Here is a 16,907-nt window from a genome sequence, read left to right on the forward strand (position 1 = left end):
CTAATTGCCACTTCCTCATGGAGGCTTCGCTGTTAAAGCATTATCCTCTTTGATTTCTTTTTTCTGAACTCTTATATTTACTGTCATCAATACTCCCTTTAGATTTATGTATCTGTGATGTTATCTGTGATGTTATATTGATTTCTATTTAAATCTGTCCTGCAGATGATCTTAGCACCCCAGTGAAATTGTAAGCAGCTTGAACTTGAAGCCAAGGACTATATATTAATTTTTGTTTTTTATAATCACCATTAGAGTGCTTATGATACAGTAGATGTTCAGTAAACTATATGTTTGAAATTAGGGATTTATATCCAAACTATGTGTACACCTCCTAAAAGTTGATAAAATATTTTAAAAACTCAATATTAAGTGTACATAGAATTTTAACAGAGTATTCACAGAAGAAATACAAAAGGACAATTAACATATACAAAGACTGCCTCCTCCACGTGGCCTCTCCAACAGCAAGTTTGTGCTTTATCAGAATTCCAGAAGAGTCTGCATGCAAGTTCAAGGCCTGGGTTTAGAAATAATACTGTCATTTCTGCCACCTTTTATTGTTAAAGCAGGTCATGAGGCAAGCCCAGTTCAAAGGGTGGAGAACTAGCCTCCACCTCTTAATAGGAGAAGTTGCCAAGATATGTAGCCATTTTTAATATACTACAGTAAGGATCTTTATTGTGTGTGTGTGTGTGTGTGTGTGTGTGTGTGCAAAATCAATTTAAGGTCATAGATGAGGAAATATATTTTTCAAAGCTATTTTAGATTTTAAAATCTTATTGTATAAGAAAGTATGACTGTTTTGTGTAAACTTCATATTTACTTGCCTTTAAAATTAAATATTTCTATGGCTTATAGCTGAAGTTCCTTTTACCTTTCAGAATCAAATTCTCTGATTCTCTTCCAGATTCAATTTTTCTGTTATTATACCTGTACTATTTCTTTAACTTAATTAGCTAATATTACCACCATGAAGGAAACTGCTTAATTGTGGATGAGGGATCTCAGTGCATTATCTAGTGTTACTCCTTCCTTCTCAATGGATTAAAATTTATCCACTAAGTAAACCTAAAACATTGGGGATTACACTGGAATTATCAATGTCTGTTTTCTGATTCTACATGGACTATTTCACTTCAGCTTGAAAAATGAGGCAAATGTGAAGTTCTAATATACTTCTTATATCTGGAAGATTTCCAATCCCAAATCTGTGAGTACATCTTTCAGTAACATTTGTTGAACTTCTCCTTTGTTTCCTGTTTACAGGAAGGAGAGGAAAGAAGAAGGGAAAGGTTTGCAGGAAGGGGGCAGAAGGAAATTAGTAAACCTTCATTGAGAATTTACTCTCTTCTTTAAGTCCTTTATATTTATTAACCCATGGAAGACAAACACAAAAATCCTTTTCATAAGACACTATTAGTGTCTTCATTTTACAGATATAGAAACTGAAGTTTAAAAGTTCAGGTAATATACCCAAGTTTCTCATGTGGAAGAATGATTGGGGTGGAATTGAAACAGCAGTCTGGTCCTCTGGACCCAACCACTGTGTATATAGCAGTAACTGGAAGGAAAAGAGAGAGACCCTGACTTCAGAACTCCACATATTACTTGAGAAGACATTGTGCTAAGCACCAAGTATATTACAATATAAAAGACCAAGAAAGTTAGTTTTCTTGAAATGGTGTTCTTTTTAACGGCTGTTTTTCCATTGCCAGCATATCACCCAGCTACGCAAACTTAGCTTTACCAATAGAGGTGTTCCTTCATCACTATTTACTATGTATAAATATATATGTATATATATATGGCATCATTTTTGGCAACAGTACTATTAAGATTTTGGAAAACTAAGAAAAATATTCCTTTCAAATGAAACTTAAGTGTCCTACCCGAGTTATAAAACATTTACCTTTTATTGTATGTATATATTTTGTATGACGGTTGGGGGGCAGTGGCTTAGAGAATAAAAACAAAATCAAAACTCTAAAATAAATCTGCTAAAATTAATCTAGAATCACAGGTTCTAAGCCCTTAGATGAGATTATATAACAAGGTAATACAAGGTAATGTGAAAGGAAACAGATAATATTTACTTTTTTAAATGGCAAACAATCAAAGTAGAAAGGGGGATGATGAGTGAGACATGCGAGAGGATAGGTCTGTGGCAAATAAGACTGAACAAATAACCCAAAGACCAAAGTTTCTAAGATAAATCTGCTAAAAATTAATCCAGAATCATAGGTCATAGAAAATAAGTGCAATTGCAATACCTCAGGAAGTGCATGCACAGTAATGTGAAGGATAACAGGGCATCAAATGGCCAAATGGCAAATAATCAAAATAGAGTGCTGGACGGTGAGTGGAGTGGTAGGGTGAGTTGATGGCTCTGTGACATATGAGACTTAAACATTTTATGTAAATAAGGGGACAGAGATGCAAGAGATTGATGCAGGTAGACCTTTAAAGTCAAATCATCTTGCAGACTGACTTTCCAGAATTTTTACACCACCCATCACAGCATTGCTGTTTTATTCTAGAGATTGAAACTGACAAAGGAGATACCTTAGTCAAATTACAAATACAAAGAAGGGTGAATTTTCAGCTTTTTGTAGGTGAATCTCCTTTAACACCTATTTCCATGCTTAGTAATATTTTTCTTCAGTTTTTCCAATATTTATAATTTTTCTGGAGATCAGAGACACAAATGTAGATATGGGAAACATTTGCTGGACTGAATCATAGTACAGTTCCTGAGTCTCCCATTCCTCCACGCAATAATCAACAGCTTTCCCTTCACATTAAATGCAGTAATCAATACATGTCAGAATGTTTCAAGGTACCTAGAGCAGAAAAATAAATGACATGGAGATGGAGGTGAAAGACATCATTTCATGTAGTGCATCTCATTCATTATGCTCACTCCTGATCGGCAACCACTCAGGACTTTGGTGCTGCAGTGACCTTTCTTTTGTAAAGTATAGAAGGGAGAGTGAATCTGTAAGCCATGGAGGGATAGGCTTGTTGATTCCTGGTAACATCTGCTTCATTGGGGAGGACCCTTGAGTCACTGGGGTTTCTCTACTTGCCTTTCCCTATGCTCCTAAAGGATATTTAACTTCCCACGAGTAATCTGTCTATTTTCCAGTGGCTGGCTGCATGGTACTGGAGACCAGATTGAGACAAGTGTGAACAATGCTGATTCTTCATGCTGCAGGTCTGTATTTAGTGTGTAAAACTATTATGATCTTTAGAAAAAGACCGTAAACAACCTTGGGGTGTTTCTTCATTTTCGATGAGCAGCAAAGTGGATTCTGAACTGGGCTTATGCTACATGAATTCCTGTTACATGGGTTTTCCCCAGAGGGTCAGAATATCAGTTAGCAATGAAAATAAAACATATTTGAAATGCCATAGGATTAAATAAAATGTCATAAATATCTTAAAAGAGATATAAACTGAATGCTATGTAGATAGGAAATGAGCAGATGGACTTTAGAATGTAATATTCATAACATACTTAAAAATTATACAAAAATACTGGCCTGAAATATAATGTATCAGTTACCTTGAATTTGTAACACATGGAAAGAGGAATGAATCTTTAATGAATATTTGAACCTTGCAAGAATGCAGAGGTAGGAATATCTTAGCTCTGTTAGAACCTCACTAACACGGTTGTTTTTTTGCTTTTTTGTTTAAATGTTTGTTTGAACTTGAAAACACTGGCATATTTTGAATACCTTATCCTATAGAGAGCTGAAACTTAATTAGTATATCTTCTAAGAAAAGAATGGATATGAATGTACAAATGTAAGTATTTTCTGTCCCCTGTTTTAGCTTTCAGGAATGCTCACTATGTTGTGTGAATTGATAGGGTAAGTGTGAACTGATATCTGGAGGAAATGAACCTATTGGGATTCTGAATTTCCTTGCCCACTATAACCTAATTTTGAATTTGATGAAGGACTTCACTGCAAACCTGTCAAACCCTTGCCTAAGGTAAAGCTTTGTTCTCTTGGAAAGAGTTTTCCATTCCCAGTCCAGGACTGTCCTGTGGAAAAGACACAGAGTGATGTATTAAATTGCTTCACACCATTCCTTCACATATTGTATGTTTCATGGTTCATTATCACTGAAGATTCTGGGCTACATGACACTTGGGAAAAGCATGAGAGAAATGCAAGATCAGTAGATGTAGCCACTATGAAACAGTCTTTCACTGTCCGACACATAAGAGAGGATTATTTTTGCAACAAACGTGTGTTCTGTGTCCACTAGATGCCAGATTATGCGCTCCAAACTGAAGGACAGGCGGATGAGACAGACACATGTGCAGGTCTTTGGGAGTTTATAGACCAGTTGGCCAGAAAAAGTATAAATGTTAAACAAGTGATGTGGTTATTTTCAATAAAGTACAAATAATGTCATACGTGAGACTGAAGTGGTGTGGGAGCTCTGCCCTTGTACTGTTCAAGTAAATTGCAGTCAGTTATATGAATCAAATTCTGATACTGTTATCAAAGTTATTCTGATAATGTTACCAAGTTAGAAATAAAAGTGAAGGTTTTCAATAACTGTGTTATGGATCCCAACTAGTTCATATATAGACAAATTAAATGTTTTATCCACTAAATCGCATTCCCAATGAGTAAAATCCCCTGAAATAAATGAAGTGACAACATGTGACACTATTCAAAGGCTATAGGGTTTAGTGCTTTAATATGAGGCATTATGATAACTAGCAAATATATGAAGACCCCAATCCTGCCATTAATACCTTTCCTATAAAATATGGATTAACAGAAATGGGAGGAAAATGGAGAGGGGAAGGTTTTACTTAACTCACTGGGTTAGTGTGAAAATGAATACTGTAGTGCAGTCATTCATTATTTGCAGATTCCATATTTTCAAATTTGCCTGCTCACTAAAACTTACTTGGCTTGCAACCCAAAATCAATACTTGTGGTGCTTTTAAGGACATTCATGGATGTGCTCAGAAGAGTGAAAACTAGACTCACCTGACAGGCATGTGCCCAGCTGAGGTCAAACAATGAGATCTCTGCCTTGTTCTATCTCATACTGTAAACAAGTGCTCTTTCCTGATCTTTTTAATACCACATTTTTGCACTTCTGTGCTTTTGGTTGGTGATTTCACTGTTTAGAATGGCTTCTGAGGGTAGTGCTGAAGTGTCTTCTAGGGTTCCTAAGAAGCAAGAAGACGGGGATGTGTCTTAGGGAGAAAATATGTTTGTTAGATGAGCTTCATTCAGTCCCATGAGTTGCAGCCCTGTAGGTTCTGAGTTCAATGCTAATGAATCAACACCGTATTTCAAATAAGGTGTCTTTATATGGAAGCACACATAAAGCAAGGTTATGTGTTGAACAGTGATGCAAATGTTGTGACGAGAGGTTTGTGGTAACCTAAGCATATTTCCCCGGAAGCAAAGATTCAACATTCACTAATGTGTTTGTGGCAACTTTATAGAACCTAACACACATAAAGCCCTTACACAGTTATAGGAACATAGTGCTTAATAAATATTAGCTATTGTGCCCTTTTATTTTTATTAGTGCCCCTTTCAACAAAAAGAATTTGTTTTAGAAACCCGGGTAAGAAGATGAAAATGTTAAAATTCTATTTGAAATTTTAAGCAGTGTCGATAGTATTCTAGATTGGAGGGATCACTTCTGACATTATATATATATTTGTGTGTGTGTGTATATATTATGGAAAACTTCTGATATTCTTTCCGAAAACAATTCTCAGTGCATCCCAGCATTGGACTTGGTCTCATTTGTGATCAAAGACCTTCACAGCATGAAACAGAGATATCATCGTAGCCTGATAATACAATTCATGGAAATAAGCCTCTCTCTCAGGAATTAGTTATAGTGGTTCTTTAAAAATTATTCTGTAGTGCATAAATTAGATAAAGAAAATTATATATTAAAATAATTTAAATTGATCTCAGTAAGCTTGTAAACAAATATATTAAGATATTAGGAAGGAAATGTCTGGTTTAATATTAACCTGCACAACAAGCCACACTTTGAAATGTAAATGAAGATTAACCCATTACAATTAGTTCATATATAGACTGTTTTGGTGTTTTATACACTAAATCACATTCTCAATGAGTAAAATCTCCTAGAGTAATTAGTTTACAAGCAAAATATGTCACATTAATTATCAATACATGCTTACAGATGTAAGCATTCTGTATTTTAAAAAATGGTAAAACGTCATTACAATTTAATTAACACTTTGATTAAAATTGAAAGAAGCAAACTACAGGAAATTTTGAAAAGCTAGTTCCTTAACATGGGATAAGGCTAATTTAATATACCCAATGTTGACAGAGCATATGCCAGAAAAAATATGATATAAGGAAGGAAATTAAGGAAAAGTATTTTCATAAATTATTGTCTTTTTGTCAGTTAATGTAACATCACCAAAAGAAGGTTAATAGATCAGAGTCTTGGCTGAGGCTTAATTTAGGGATCCTGTCGGTAGTGGGAATTACACTACTAGAAATTGTTCTGCTTAATAAATTGAGGGTTCTTATTTATGTACATATAGGTGATCTAACAGGAGTGTTTTCCTTCTTATATCAAAGCAATTATTTGTAACCTCATAATCAGGTCATATTATCATATGTACGCTTCATAATCAGGAAAGCCTACACACCAAAAGAGATTTCTGGAAAAATTGCCAGAAAGAAAAGTGGTTCAATTCAGTGACAAATAGATATTAGACATAAGGTGACATATAAATTCAAATTGTATGTCTAATATATATCTGACATACAAGTGACATACAAATATACATTAGACATGGAGTAACACGCAAATACTTTCACTGTATTCAAGGAAATCTGTCAGGAGTTCAGATCCATTTGAATGTTTAAGTCAACTGCCAGTTCTTCAAAAGAATACACACACACACACACACACGTACACACAAACCTATTCATAGAGCAAATCTAGGTTTATTTGACTTACTATAGGATGGGTAACAGCACCTTAATGGGGCTTAATTACTGTTTCAGAGGACAGAAGTCAGATCATTCGAAGGTGTGGGCCTGGGTGGGTGATATCAAGGAGAGCTTTGTAAAGGAGGAAACTGGCTAGAACTGAGCAACGTTTATGACACAACCTTGGATTGCTGATCACAGTGACGTAATTAACCCCTTGAAACTTGTCTTGTTGAACAAACTACATGCTTTAATGAATGAACTACTTCAGTCAGTCACATCCAGTCATCCAAGGACAAATTGCAAAGCTAATTTTGCCAGGTCTCAGTACTATTTAACATTAAGAGCAAGAGGAAAATTCCTGGTCCTGGTATCGTTTAACACATGGGATAGAAATTATGCTGTTTTTAGCACTCATTTAGGAAAAAAATTAAATCTGCATTGCCACATTACTGTCACCTCTTGCTGAGAATTGACAAGTAAATTACCATAATTGCTTAGTAATCACTGATTATACATTGGTTTAAGAAACTGGATTTCATACCATTCATCTTCCTCTAAAGGGATTCGGTGGTTTGGCATGTTAGAAGATGAGACTATTCTACTAATTATTCTCTCTTTAGAAATGTATGTATTCATTTCCTTGCAAACTAAAGGAATGAACAACTGAAACAAATAAAAAAATGCCTCTGTGCTGATGCCCTTTAATAGTAAAACAAATGGTTTCTTTTAGGAAATCAAAGAGTTTGTCCAGAACTTTGGAAAAGATGGCAGTTTAGTATTTAGTTTGAGATCAGTGGTCCAAAATCTTCCAGAATAGAAGGTTATCATGATTGCCTTGGCCCTTATCCAGATTCCCCAGAAGGTCTGATAAATTGCCTTTGTCCTGTGAAACAGCTTGAGTGAGTCTCTTTAAAGACTATAGAGTGAGTCAATTAAAATAGTTACTGCAAAGGGGAGAGAATTTCTTAATACAATTAGATCAAAATAAGTTCATATTTTTCATTTTAAGTCAAATTCCAAAATAGTGCAAAGGGGACCCATTTGCTCAAATATTCCAGCTTAAATTTTACTTTGTTCTCAGATACATTTATATCTTAGTGATTATATATGAGGTCTCACTATTTGTGTAATATAATAGTGTGCCTGGAAAATGATACCCAAATCTTACACCCAAAATCAAAGTTTTCCCAAAAGGGTGTTGGAGGGCTGTGGAAGGTATGATCAGCAGAGAGGCACAAGTTACAAATCAGTTGGTAGCTGCATAACACTCAATATACAAAATAAAATTTTGAAATAGGCCAAGTGGGAGCATAAAGATTCAGATCCTGCCTCTGTTCCTGCTCCCTCTTCTCTCAAGATAAAAACAATATATATCTTAAAACCAGCTCTCTGAGAAGAGACCAAGCAAGAAGCCTGGGCCTCTCTGACTGCACTTGATGTAGAATAGCAGGGAGGGCCTAAAGAGCAGGCCCAGAGGGGCTAGGCTTTGGGCTACAGGGAGGAGGAGTGTGACTTTAAGGTCTCTTAGTTCTGCCCTTCAGTAACTTGGACTAATTAACATGCTGTTCTGACCAGCTCCATTCACAACTAGTTTCTCAGAGGTGGACAGGCAGGGGAGAGGCAATACTGTGAAGGTGTGGGTAGAATGAGGTTTAGCACAGAGAAAACTACAGATCTTCTTCCTCTCATAAAATCCTATAGTTATTTTTATGAAATTATAAGAAAAATCTGAGTTCTCTTAATAGATGTGAACCACTTGCCACCTTCAGGCATGACCTAAACTACCCCAAACTACCCATACAATTTTTTATGCCTGAGAGCCTGAAATCAGGCTGCCTGCCTTGATAGGTAATAGCCATGTACCACAAAAAGTGTATAAAGTGCCCCACTAACCCAGGATTCCTTGCGACATCGTGCCATTGAGAAGTCAGGATTCAGCATCAGTCATTTCTTAAAGCTGGCTATAGCATCTCTGATACATGAAGCATTCCAAATTAGTGATTTCTATTGTATGAAATGCAATTAGATCGAATAACACAAACTTCTAATTTGCCTATTTTAGTTTATTATGGTCAATGAAATTTAATGCGGTATTGTGAATTTCTTTTTAAAAATGTTATCACTTGTCAAATTATTAATTCTGTAATTCCTAACTTTGAATAAAAATATATGAAACTGTACATGGATAGTTTCACTATTAATGCCTTTTTGGGAAAAAAAAGGAAATAGTGCTTTGGAAAATTGCTACTTAAGGATTATAGGAAGCAGTGTTCTTCCAATATGTAATCTAAAATAATTATTTTCCCTCTATAAGCAGAAGCAAAATTATCCCTTTGTCCCAAGAAGAAGAAAATATAATATTGCTGATAATATAAATAAAAAATTTAAATTTCCATCAAAATGCTTTATGGAGAAAGTGGACATAAGCAAATCCTCACCTACTCCCCTCAGGAAATGCTAAGCAAGCTAAGCCTTTTCTATATTAAAACCACAACTTTGTTATAAAAGATAGCCCAAGGAATAAAACTGTAGAAATTTTAGTTAACTTTGTGTTTATACTACAATTCTAATTGATCCTTGAATGCATTTAACGATTAAAATACGTCATTTGCAAATTAATGTCCCTGAGCAATTTAGAACTAATAATGGCGTGTTGTAGTAAAAGCTCCAAAAACATAATTGATAAGCAGGTACCTATATTTTTGGAACTTTAATTTTTTTCACTGTATAATACTAGTCATTATCTAACATTTCTAGCCAGAGGTTTCCACATCTATTAAATAAAGGAAGCTTGGAAAGACACTTCATAGCAGAGTTTAATTTCTAAAATGCTCTAAGCCTGTCATCTTATTAATCCTTATGGATGTGAAGTGGTCCCTTTGTGTTCTTGAATTGTATTTGTCTTATGGCTAATAATGTTGAGAATTTTTGATGTGCGCATTGGCCAATCGTATATCTTCTTTGCAAACATTTCACTTCCAGTTCTTCATTCTTAACTGAGTTATTTGTCTTACAGTTGATGTTAGGACTCTGATCTATAATCACAAGTCCCTTATCAGATAGATGATTTACAAATATGTTCTCCATTAGTAGGTCGTTTGTTCATTTCAAGGATCCCCTTGAAATACAATTTTTTTTGGAATAAGTAGTGCTTAGTATGGCTACATCAACTGAGCATTTCTTATTACTGTCATTATGATTATTATAAAAGAAGAGCATCTTCTAAAGGAATATATTTCATATACATTATCAAGAAGAAAATAGTAGGATGATTGAATGATAAGTTACTTTAAAAGTAAGCAAGAAAGGATAAAAATAGTAAACATAAAGGATGTTGGACAAATAGAAAGGAATATATGGAATACAATGGCATATGCAAATGTAAGTAAATCAGCAATAGACTAAATCCTTTAAACACAAACATTAGATTTTAAAAACTTCAGCCTAGAATTTTAAAATTAGCTGTACATACTATTTACAGGTAATACTTAAATATATGCGTACAGGAAGTTTGTAAGCAAAAAAGATAGGAAAAGATCCATTTAAGCCGTCACCATAGAATAACTCTGTGGCTGTACTGATATGAGATACAGTAGCCTGAAAGCACTGTTAAAAATAAAGATTAATATTTCATAAAGGTAAATAGGTTAATTTTTCAAAATAATACAAATTATAATTATATGTATCTACTAATAAAGGTTTAATATATAATTACAGTATTAACAATAACTAATAATAAACAGTAGCATAATAAAAGAGATTAATAATAACTAATAATAAAATAGAACAATTATAATATACCATAATAAAAATTATCTGGATGTGTTCTCTGCCCCCCAAATACCTTGCACTGTACTCTCTCTTCTTGTGAAGATGGAGTTGATAAAGTGCCTATGTGGTGAGGTGAGTGAATGAATGATGTAGCCCTGTGCCACAGCATTGGGCTGCTACTGAGCTTCTGATGATATGTCAGAAGGAGGACCATCTACTTCTAGATCCAGTTGACTACAGGTAACTGAAACCACAGAAATAAAAACAGAAATATAGAGGCACAAGGACTGGTTAGGATTCATTTCACCCTCTATGATACAATTACTCTTTAAAAACTATAAGAGCATTATGTTAAAATTGCATTTCCACCATTCAACTAATATATATCACTTAGAATGGTTCGTATGAATTTTTCTGCTAGAAAAGGTTTAGTTTTCCCACCATATCTCCCATCTTCATTTTTAGGTATTTGTCAATTAGAAGAATTCCAGTTTAAAAACCAAAATTTCTTTGATGACCCAAATAAAAATATATGATTACCTCTGTAATTCTATGACATTGATTTTGAATCACTTGTATAACACTTTTTCAAAAACCTTTCAAGGGAAAACAGTGAGCTGTCATGCCCTATTGGTGGAAATGGAAGTTGGTGCAGCCACTGTAGAAAATAATACAGAGGTTCCTCAAAAAATTAAAAACAACACACCATGTGACCCAGCAATTCCACTTCTCAATATTGGCCTAAAGAAACACTAATTTGAAAAGATATATGTGCCCCTATGTATATTGCAGGATTATTTACAATAGCCAAGATATGGAAGTAACCTAAGTGACAATCAAAAGATGAATGGATAAAGATATGGTGAAGACACCTGTGGAATATTACAGAGCCTGTGAAAGGAACAAAATCTTGCTACTCACAACAACATGAAAGGACCTAGAGGGTATTAATGTTAAGTGAAATAAGTGAGACAGAGAAAGACAAATGCCATACGATTTCACTCAAATGTGTAATCAAAAAAACAAGAACAAATGAACAAAAACAAAATAAACAGAGAGATGAATAAATATCGAGAACAAGCCAGATGGAAGAGGAGCAGAAGAGTGGCAAAATAGGTGAAGACAATAAAGGTGGTACAAACTTTCAATTATAAAATAACTAAATTATGGGGATGAAAAGTACAGCATAGAAAATATAGTCAATAATATTGTATTAACTTTGTATGTTGACATGTTTAATATATTTATCTTGGTGAGAATTTCATGATGTATATCATTGCCAAATTCTAGATTGTACACCTGAAAATAGTATAAAATTGTATGTCAACTATACTTTAATTTAAAAAATATAAAAAACAAACTTTCATGGGAATGATATACTTAGGCAAATTAAGTCACACAACTCATTATTGAGGCCATGATGCCACTGCTCTCAGCTCCTCCCCCTATACCCCATGTCACACCTCTCACACATCATTGCTGGGGCCACACTGCCACTGCTCTGCAACTTTTCCCTGGACACCAGCAGATGCCCTTCACTGGGCACACATGGGATGAAATACTGCTGGTCTGCAACTGCCCTTTGGGGACATATTTGGGGCTTAGACATACCATCCCAGGCTGTGCCACTACTGTGCCCCTGTCCACTGGGTCCAAGACCCCACTATACCCTCTTGACCCAGAATCCATGCTGTTGCTGCATTCTACCCCCACCACACCCACCACCATCATGTCCTCTGGTAAGCCCCAGACCAGGACGTTGGTTCCACGGGAGATCAGCATATGCCAGCACTTAAGACACCAGGATCACTGTAGCAAGTCTACCTGTGCCTGAAGACCTATGTGCTAAAGTAGCTCCACATACACATGTCCCAGGATCATCTTTTCTATTTCTCTGAGTTCCAGTACCCTGGATGGGATGAAAAGAGGTGTCCCCTAAACTAGAGATTCCTACCACAGGCACTAAAGAAGAACAAGAATACCCAGCAGCCTTCATTTCCAAGGGATCCTAGTATCCCTAGTCATCACATCCACCCACAGGTGACATCCACATTCTTGGCCACAGGAGACCCCTGCGATGTGCACCAATGTTGGACTCAGCTGATACGTTTCACAGAGACTATGCCACTGTTCCCTCCCAGGAACCAATGATATTGCACCACACACAGCCTGAAACTGCAGAGCCATCTTCAGGTGAAAGTCTTTTCCCACTGAAGCCAGTCTGAACAGGCTGGAAAAGGTGACTATACCTGCAAATGCACAGATATCAATGCAATCTCATTAGAAACATGAAAAAGCCAGAAACATGACACCAACAAGGGAAAACAATAATTTTCCAATAACTGATCCCAAAGAAATGGAGACTTACGTCACCAGAAAAATAATTCAAAATAATTATTTTTAGGAAGCACAGTGAGATTTAAGAGAACAAAGAGAGACAGCTCAGTGAAATAAGGCAAACAATGCATGAACAACACTAGAAGTTCAGAAAGAGATAGAAAACAAAGAAGAAGGAAACAGAAATTCTAGAATGCAAATGAAATAGAAAGACTCAATAGTAGGCTCAATCAGGCAGAAGAAAGAATATGTAAAATTAAAGGCAGATCTCTTAACATTATCCCATCAATGGGGAAAAACAAATTAGAATTAAAAAGAGGGAAGAGAGACTGCTTGAATTATGATAAACCATCAAGTGAACAATATTTGAATTATGGTAATACTATAAGGAGAAGAGAGAGAAAGGGCAAAAATCTTGATTAAAGATATAGTGTCTGAAGGATTCCAATTATGGAGAGGGACATGGCCAGCCAGGTACAAGATGCTCAAAGATCCCCAAACATTCGATCCAAACAGATTTTTACAAGAAACATGATAATCAAATTATCAAAAATCAGAGAAAATTCAGAAAGGAGCAAAGGAAAAAGGCCCAGCACATAAAAAGGAATCCAAATAATTCCATGAGCAGATTATTCAGCAGAAATCTTGTAGGAAATGAGAAAGTGCCCTGATATATTCAAAATACACAAAGAGAAATACTGTCAGCCAAGAATATTTTCCTCAGGAAATCTATCCTTCAGAAATGAAGGAGAGATGAAGATATCTCTAGAAAAACAAAATCTGAAAGAATGTACTACTAAACCTGTCTTTCAAGAAATGCTATAGAATGCTCTTCAAGCTGAAACAAAAGAACACTAATTACTAATATGAAAATATATGAAATTATAAAATTCAGTGAAAAGCTATATATATAGTCAAATTAAGAATTTACTAATGCTACAATAGCAGTGTGTATATCACTGTGACTCTAGCATGCAGGTTGTAAGATGAAGGTGTTAAAAAATATATATGTCTAAAAATGTTATTAATGGATACACAATTTAAAAAGCTATAAATTGGTATGTACAACATATGTGGAGGGGCAAAAGTAAATGGGTAGAGCTTTTTTATGCAATTGAAGTTAAGGTGTTATTAGCTTAAAATAAATTGTTTAATTATAAGATGTATTATTACAGCCTAAATAGTAATGACAAAGCAGAAACCTACAATAGATAAACAAATAATAAAGAGAAGAAGAATAAAAATATACTGCCAAAAACATTGCCAATTCACAAAGCAGGAACAGAAGAAAGGAATAAAGGAACTACAAAACAACCAGAAGACAATCAGTAACATGGCAGTAATAAATCCTTACTTAGCAACAATTATTCTAAATGCAGCTGTTGGAAATTCTCCAGTTAAAACAGAGAGAGTGTCCATGTGGAAGAACACAAAAGTAAAAAGATAGAAAAAGACTTTAATGAAAATGGAAACAAAAAGAGGGCAGAGGTAGCTCTATTTACTTCAGACAAAATAGACTTTAGTCAAAAAATGTAAAAAGACATAAATGTCATTATATAATAAAAATGGGGTCAATTCATTAAGAGGATAAACAAAATATGTATGCATCCAATATTGGAGTACCTAACTGTATTAAACACTTATTAACATACCTCAATGCAAAAATAGACTGCATGCAATAACAGAAGGGCCTTCAGGGGGCAGAGCCAAGATAGCGGCATGAGTAGGCCAGTGGGAATCTCCTCCCAAAAACATATATATTTTTGAAAATACAACAAATACAACTATCCCTAAAAGAGAGACCAGAAGACACAGGACAACAGCCAGACTACATCCACACCTGTGAGAACCCAGCGCCTGGTGAAAGGGGTAAGATACAAGCCGCAGCCCAGGGGGAGCTGAGGCTGCTCACCCCAGCTCCTAGCAGCGAGAGGAGAGGAGTCGGAGCAGGGAGGGAGAGGGAACCCAGGACTGCTAATCACCCAGCTCTAGCCATTGGCACCAGAGCGCAGACATAGTGCATGCGTGGGGTGCTGGAAACTAGGGAAGCAGGACAGTAAGACCTGTGAACAGGTTCCCCAGCCGGCACCTCTGGGACAAAGAAAAGCTAGTGCTTTTTGAAACTCTTAAAGGGACAGGGACCTCACTGCTGGACGGAAGCATCCCGGGTCACAGTCCAGCAGCGGAAATTCCAGGGAACTCTGGGCGCACTAACCCCCCAGGCAACAGCTCTGAGACCCCTCATGGAGGTAAACAGCCAAACAGCCCCCCATCCATGACCCCTCTGGGGCCCAGCCATAGCAGAGCAGCAGCCTGAGGCTGGCCACGCCCACGGCAAGGGAGCTTCCTCCATACCGGCCGGGCAAGATACAGAGACCCAGTCTACATGCAATTGCCCAACACAAGCCACTAGGGGTCGCAGTTGTCCCAGTAAAGAAAGGCCAAGAGCAAGTGGAAAAAGTCTTGGCTCTCCCAGCTGACAGATGAGTCAATAGCATATCACTGCACCTATCAACATGAAAAGGCAAAAATTTTGATCCAGACAAGACTAACCCAGACATCTTCGACATCTTCTACGTCTTCCCCTGAGAAGGAACCTGGGGAGATAGATTTAACCAATCTTCCTGAAAAAGAATTCAAAACAAAAGTCATAACTGGGCTGACGGATTTGCAGAGAAATATGCAAGAACTAAGGAGGGAGAATACAGAAATAAAAAAATCTCTGGAAGGTCTCTGCAAGAGACCATTTATGGACTAGAAAACAGAGAACAGGAATGCAGAGAAGCTGATGCAGAGAGAGATAAATGGATCTCCAAGAATGAAAGAATATTAAGAAAACTGTGTGACCAATTGAAATGGAAAAATGTCCACATTATAGGGGTACTAGAAGAAGAAGAGAGAGAAAAAGGGATAGAAAGTGTCTTTGAAGAAATAATTACTGAAAACTTCCCCAAACTAGGGGAGGAAATGGCCTATCAGACCACAGAGGTACACAGAACTCCCATGACAAGGGATCCAAGGGGGCCAACACCAAGACACATAATAATCAAAATGGCAAAGATCAAAGACAAGGACAAAGTATTAAAGGCAGCCAGAGAGAAAAAAAAGGTCACCTACAAAGGAAAACCTATCAGGCTATCATCAGACTTCTCAACAGAAACCTTACAGGCAAGAAAAGAATGGTATGATATACTTAATGCAATGAAACAGAAGGGCCTAGAACAAAGAATACTGTATCCAGCACGAATATCATTTAAATATGAAGGAGGGATTAAACAATTCCCAGACAAGCAAAAGTTGAGGGAATTTGCCTCCCACAAACCACCCCTACAGGGCATCTTACAGGGACTGCTCTAGATGGGAGCACTCATAAAAAGAGCACAGAACAAAACACCCAACATATGAAGAAGGGAGGAGGAGGAATAAGAAGGGAGAGAAATAAAGAATCATCAGACGGTGTTTATAATAGCTCAATAAGCGAGTTAAGTTAGATAGTAAGATAGTAAAGAAGCTAACCTTGAACCTTTGGTAACCATAAACTTAAAGCCTGCAATGGCAATAAGTACATACCTTTCAATAATCACCCTAAATGTAAATGGACTGAATGCACCAATCAAAAGATACAGAGTAATAGAATGGATAAAAAAGCAAGATCCATCCATATGCTGCTTACAAGACACTCACCTCAAACCCAAAGACATGTACAGACTTAAAGTCAAGGGATGGAAAAAGATATTTCATGCAAACAACAGAGAGAAAAAAGCAGTTGTTGCAATACTCGTATCAGACAAAATAGACTTCAAAATAAAGAAAGTAACA

The sequence above is a fragment of the Manis pentadactyla genome, chromosome 5 (genome assembly GCF_030020395.1).
Source record: "Manis pentadactyla isolate mManPen7 chromosome 5, mManPen7.hap1, whole genome shotgun sequence".
In the NCBI taxonomy this organism is placed as follows: domain Eukaryota; kingdom Metazoa; phylum Chordata; class Mammalia; order Pholidota; family Manidae; genus Manis; species Manis pentadactyla.